We start from the raw sequence: 6,867 nt of genomic DNA on the forward strand, positions 1-6,867 counted from the left end.
TCCTAAATCAAGCATGCAAACTATCAAGATGCAAATGCACAATGCAGGTGTTTGTTTTCCGCTTTCTTAATATTGATGCCTAAAAAGAAAGCTTTTTGTACAACTTTGAATTTGCTTTTAAATGACAAATACAAACAAGTTTACTTTTTCGAAATCAGAAAGGGTAGAAGAGAATACAACACTTTACGACTTTCGAAATGAATACTTGTTTCGACACTTAAAAGAGACAAACTCAAACCAAAAGCAAAAGTAAATGTATAATCAACTGTAAACAGCCAATGAACTCTCTCCTAAGACCACAATCAACAGATCTGAATCAAGGGCTACAGGATGATTATTTCACTCTTGCAAAGGAAAACTGTAAATGACGCCACAAACACATAAAAACACTCACAGTCTTTTTGTACAAAAGGAGGCGGAATTTAAGCAGAGAAAAGGAGTTATCAAACAGGTACCTATGCTGGTTACAGGCTGCAAAAATCAGAGATCAAAACAAGGCAAAACAGAGCAGAGAACCCCAGCTGCACAAGGCCTAACTGGATCAACGCACCTCAACACAGAGGTTTTGACATTCAGCGCAGGTAGCCTTCACGGGACCTACGTTGAAATGCAGAACCTCTTCACAGAGTCTGCGCTGAAAGAGAAACGAGAGTTCCTCACTGGGTTCTGGGTCACAGTTTGCTGATTAATCTACGGTTTCAGGCCAAATAAAAGCAACAAGCAAGGTACAATCAAAGGGATGCTTTGAGGGAGGACTAAGATCTATCACAAAGGATCATCAAATCATTTGTGAGTCCATTGTTCAGATCATAGACAAATCCAGTGATTGGATCAAAGCAGCAGCTGTCTACTTTGCATCTGAGAATAGCAGATGCAGTTCGATTGTTGCTGTTGAGTCTATGAAACAAACAATGATCACAAATAAAATGACTAAACAGATCTCCCCAGTGGAGTCGCCAATTTGTTGTGGGGAAAAATGCCTATACAGGACGATCCTATCCACCTAAGGTGTGACAGTGCCTTAGCAACAAACAGACACAGCTATTCTAGTATTCTTCCTTTATGAATTAAGAATGAAGAGAGATGGATGGACTAACCGGTGTCTTCCGTTTGTCCCTCGATCCGGTTTCTCTTCTCTTTGAGAGTTCCCAGCTACTTTCCTTCTCGCTCGCCCAGCTTCAACAGGTTCCTGCAAGATCACAAGAAGAGAACACTACACAAAGACATAGATTCATATTCATAACTAGTTCAGGATTAGAAATAAACTAAACATACTAATGCAATCATACATCAAAGATACTTCAGTATATAGGAGAAACCAAGATAGCTGTATTGATGAATAACAAGGTTCAGGAGGAGATACAACCAAGAGGGCTCCAATCCAGCATCTCCTTCCCAGCAAATGAAATTCCTATCTACACCTCCCTTCAAAGCATTAAGCACCCAATGATTCCAGTCTCAAACCAACAACAATTCTTTGCAATAACAAAATTCCAGCCTCTCTGGATCTCATGGAGGAGAGATCCATATATAGATGTTTGGAGAGAGGATGAGTCAGCTTGAGATCTGACTAGTGTCCTCTCCCTCTGTCAGTTCTTGTTTCCACTTGGAGGTTCTTGCTTCCACTTGGAGGTTGAGAACCTCTTACTCATCACTAGTCGAATTCACTGAGGCAAGTGTCATTGAGGAAGATTCTGGAAGCTTCCAGGGTCTTGACACCTTGTTGAATGAACTTGCCATTTGTCAATTCCCGCTCAGCGCACCCTGGTAGTGCTTCTACCTGCGTTGCAGTGCAGGTAGCCAGTGTAGACTTTGCATTTCAGCGCAGACAGCTAGTGAAGCCTCTGAATTGATCCTGAATTGACTTGTTTTTGAGCAGTTTCTGGTGGAGAACTTCTGTGAATTGCTGTGGTTTGTTGGCCTTGTTCCTCTAGGGGTAGGAACAACATGTTTAGGGACTTTGGATCCCTTAGATTATGGACATTTCATGCTTATAGCTGTAAGGCACAAAAATGTCTATAACAAGGGAGGTTTTAAATTTTTTCTGCAAGGGAATAAGTAGTTCCCTTAAAATGGATTTACCCTCGCAGGTCGAGTCAGCAGTTTCAGATGCAGGATCTTTCCTATAGGGACTATAGTTCCTTGGGGTTTTCTAAGTGACTCATTTTTCCCCAATAGATACTTCTCTAATATTTTGTGTGTCCATGTCTATAACCTAGCTCCAAAGGAACATAATATATCTTTCATTAGCCTCTTCTTCATATTTTCTAGGCTCCTCTTCTGCGCCTTGTGTAGAGTCATCAAATAAGGATTTCTAGTCCAAAACTTTATCAATAGCTAGTGTGATTTAGTTGACATACTATGGACATGTTTTCTTTTGAGTGATTAGCCTAATGGTATGAACAAAAATTGTCCATACCAAAGTCATCAATCTTCAAATTCATATTCCAGTCATTAGTAGGTTTTGTTTAATTATTAGTCTTCTTATGGAATAGGTGTACAATATTATTCCTGAACAAGCTTTTTCCTAAATTTTTCTTTAGGCCGATTATTTTGTTTAAGATATTCTTAACAAGTTTAAGCAAACACTCCATATTGGTGGGTTATTTTTTAGCTGGCCTACTCAAGATCGAGGGGTTCTTTCCACTGGACCTAGGTTTCTCTTTAGGAATATTGCAGAAAGATAAATCATCTCTCTTTCAACTTTAATATCCTCCTAAAATTTCAAGGATAGGGTGCTTTTTTTCCCTTGACAATCATAACTATGGACGAGTGTAAGGAAGAGGTGTAATACTCAACAACCAAATTATCAAAAGGGTGACAGTCAACAAGGATCATATTCAACAATATGAGAAGCACTAATTGAAGTCTTTAACCTTATATTTCTTCTCCATTTTAGTGGAAATAAAATATTTTAAAAGAGAAGAGGGTAACTTCTCTTCACCAAATTTGTAGAAAATCCTTTCAAAAGCATCCCAATTGGTTATGGAAGAAACATGAAAGTTGTAGTACCATGTTGAGAGTCAACAATTCATATATATTGTGAAGCAGTAATTGAAGTCTTTAACCTTATCATTCTTGTCCATTTTAGTGGCAATAAAGTCTTTTAAAAAAGAAGCAGATAACCTTAACCAAATTTGTGAAGGAAAATCATTTCAAAGTCATCCCAATTGGTTATGGAAGTAACAATAAAATTGCAATAACATGTTGAGGCTTTATTCTAAAATATGTATGGGAATACTCAACAAACCACAAATTAATGTTCTAGATTCATCAGTTGCAAAGAAAAGTATTTTTTTTAATATGGTGTTCAAGTGAGGTAGCCTTATTAGGATCAAATGTGGGAAGCAACCTTTCTATTCACTTGGGAAAATCGTGCATGACACATGCGAGTTTTAAGGATTCCTATGACATCCATTCACGTAGAGGTTGACTACAAATTATAAATGGTATGCATTCCTAATGAATTTATTCTTCAAATTCCAAGGAGGAATTGAGATGGTAAACAAAACCACTTTCCCTATTGGTATTAGATGGTGTGTGAGTGGATGGGGAAAGTTGGAAGGAGTTCGATGATTTGATAGAACGTACCTAAAATAACTTGTTGATGGTGCTGGACCTGCCAACATGTCAAGGGGATCTCCCTGGTAAGAAGTCCCAATTATACCTCAGACCGTTTGGTGTAGGAGTCCCAGCAGTGGGTCGTAAGATAATGCCTTGACCGTGATGTTGCATAGAGGCAAGTAAGATAACTCTATCAGTAGTAAGGGTGTGATTGATGCAGTGAGTCAAGGAAGATATATGAGAGGTTCTAACACATGAGGGGGATATGAGGGTGAAGGTGAGTTCCAGGTTGAAAGGGATCAGTCCCAACTCGGCTAGGAACACACAACACAAAAGAACATGCACAACTTCTGGCAGAGTAGTCCACTCAGATGTGGTAGTCACATCATACAAGGTAAGGTAACACGTACAACACTCACAGATCATTCCGAGACGAGTGTGACAGTTGTTACAACAATGTTCATGTGAAAGGTTTGTCTGATGTCCAACAGAGAAGTCGACGTGGACGATGATAGCATTAACAACATATACAACACATTAACAACAAGATTCATATAATTGCATAAAAATCAGTTCATACACAAATACGCAAGTTAAACAACATATATCATTAAGGAAACCAGAGCAGTCCAACTACAATGACAACATATGCATGAAATTTTGTTGGCTCTTATTATATAAAAAGTGTAAGTCACAATCATACAATACATCCATGTAAACCTGCTAGCCCCAACAGTGGAACGTTACAGCCACATCCGCCTGCTCCTCCAAAGAGATGAAATAGCTCCGTGCAGTGGAGAAGCTAAGGCGCATTACAATATTGTCCAAGCCCTTTCCAAGATAGTCTTATCAGAAGCTTGGTTGACAAAAATCCTTTACATTGAGTTATGAGGGACTATTTATAGCAAAGGGTGGGGTGACCCTTGACATTCCCCTTTTATGACCATTCAACTACCCTTACAACTCTTCACCTACTCTATGACTATTACATCCACTATTGACACTTTTCTTACAATTCACATGACTCAACATTACAATGCACATTCACCCATGTGAACAATGGCTTGAACAAACCAAACTAGACATCATTATGACTTAGAAAACTATAGAAGTCCAACTTCTTGACATCCTCATGCTAATCAACAGAAACATATTGATGCCAAGATCTGTAGTCCTTGATAGTGTCTGTGTGTTCCACGGTGACATCTGTCTGAAACATGAACCTTGCCTCCATAGCATTCGGGTACACTGCTCGGGCTCCTCTGTCCAACTCGTTTGAAAGAATGTGCATCATTATCTTCAATGTGGCCAGACCAGCAACATACTTGTGCATGATGTCTATAGTGATAGGCAAGTCTGGGCTGGTGGTGATGCGCATCAACTCATCTAAGTAAAGTCAAGCTCTAGTCGGACTTGCTTCTTGGTCTTCGCCTAGGTGAGAGTCCCAAGTGATGGGATCGCATGTGTGCACACAACCACATCCAAGCTCTTGAATACTCATGCATGGGAAGCTTGTATACTAGTGATGAGTTGTGGGAGATCTTCATAGCTCCAGATTTAATTTTGGATACGTACTTTTAGCTCGACCACATTGACCCTCATCATCTTAGGCAAGTCAAGCGGGGCTCCCTTGTACTTCATCATCCATGTTTGGATGTCATCAACAGCAGTATGCACATTCGTCAAGATGCGTGCTCTTCTAGCACATCACTGCTGCCATCTGTTGAGATGGACGACTACCTTGTTCACAGTACCAACTGTTCAAATGAGTCAACTACTTGTACGTATGCTTCTTCATCTATTTTCACATGTTGCGATCCCTGACGTATCTGCTATTACTGCTCTTCCTTCTCCTGTTGGTGCAGTTCTTGTTCTTTCTGGAGTTGCTCCCTCAGCTCATGCAACTCCTTCTCTGTCACTTCCATTCTCTTCTTATCCCTCTGCCTTCATGTGATTCACTTGTCACGTTGGTGCATCTTTGCCTGAATAGCCATAGCTGCTTGTTCTACAAGTGGATCTGCTCAAAACTTGCAGCTTTTATCCTCCTCCGTGTGGTCGAAAATCTTCCTCTTCCCTTTGTCGCAGATAGGCGTGCTTGCCTCTTCTGTTGCTGCTACTACTGCTACTGTTGGTGCTCTCCATGATGCTGCTTCATGTTGCTTCGCTATCCACTCCATAGCAAAGCCTAACGGTTCATTGGGTCGGGAGGAAATGTAGCAATACCTCCATGAGTCCTCCTCGGCCCAATGAAATGCCCCGTGGATCTAGTTGAACTGAATTCTTGTGCAGTGATCCTTCACAATGCAATGTTGGTCATACGGATTGAAGCTTTGGAAGTCGAACGGGTACTTCTTCATCTATTTTGGTTCGACATCTGCCTGCTTGATACTCCGGATCTCATATAACCCAATCCACAATGGAAGAGTGGGCCAAGTTGCCTTCTTCTTCCACTGCAGCCCAGCTGTCAATCTTGCCGAGATGTGATATGCTACTTCCTGCATAACAAGTACGTCCAAGGAAAACTTTGGCAGAACATGTGGAGGCTTCTCCGCACTGAACATTCAGATGAACGTGTTAGACGGTGAGGCATACCAATCTACAATGCCTAACAATAACCCCCGGGGAAGTTTCTAAAACAACTTTGCATGTAACCCCCGGCTGCTAAAAATAGCTCCCTGAATCATGGGATGCCTTTTGCATGTTTCCTCTTGCTATTCCGGGAAGAACCAGTCATGCATGCATGCAAGTCAAGTCTGCTAGGTCCCAGGTGGAATTGGTCAACCAGACTGCTTATGCATGCAGCTGTTCAATTGCTTGGGAAAAATGTGCATTCTTGGATGGGAGTTGGGCTGACTGCCCATGAGGATTGCGCAATTTCTGGGTAGAGGAGCTGACTGCTGCCCAGATTTGAGCAAATCCTAGGCTGAACAACCTACTGGGGAAATTTGTACAAATCCTGTTGGGAGTGTTGGCTAGCAGGATTGCGCAATTCTGGAATCCAGCAGGCTGTTAGAGAGGATTGTACAGTTTCTGGAGGGAAGGCTGGTTTCCCTCCAGAAATGTGCAATTTTCAACGGGAATCTACTTGACCTGCAGCTAGACCAAGTTCGGGTGTGCAGGCTATTAGGGGAATGGATCAACAGTGATCGATAGGCTGCCTTTGTGCGAGAAAAACACTGAAGGTTAAGTACTTGACAAAGCAAGACAAGGTGCTGTGAAAGGTTGGTAGGGAGGCTCCAAAATAGGCTAACGCAAAATTTTGGAGGGTGGTTGTTGCCGCTACAACATAACCTCAAGCGCCTA

This window comes from Pinus tabuliformis, chromosome 7 (assembly GCF_031772625.1).
Source record: "Pinus tabuliformis cultivar Carrire ecotype Pingquan chromosome 7, CPIR1, whole genome shotgun sequence".
Classification (NCBI taxonomy): domain Eukaryota; kingdom Viridiplantae; phylum Streptophyta; class Pinopsida; order Pinales; family Pinaceae; genus Pinus; species Pinus tabuliformis.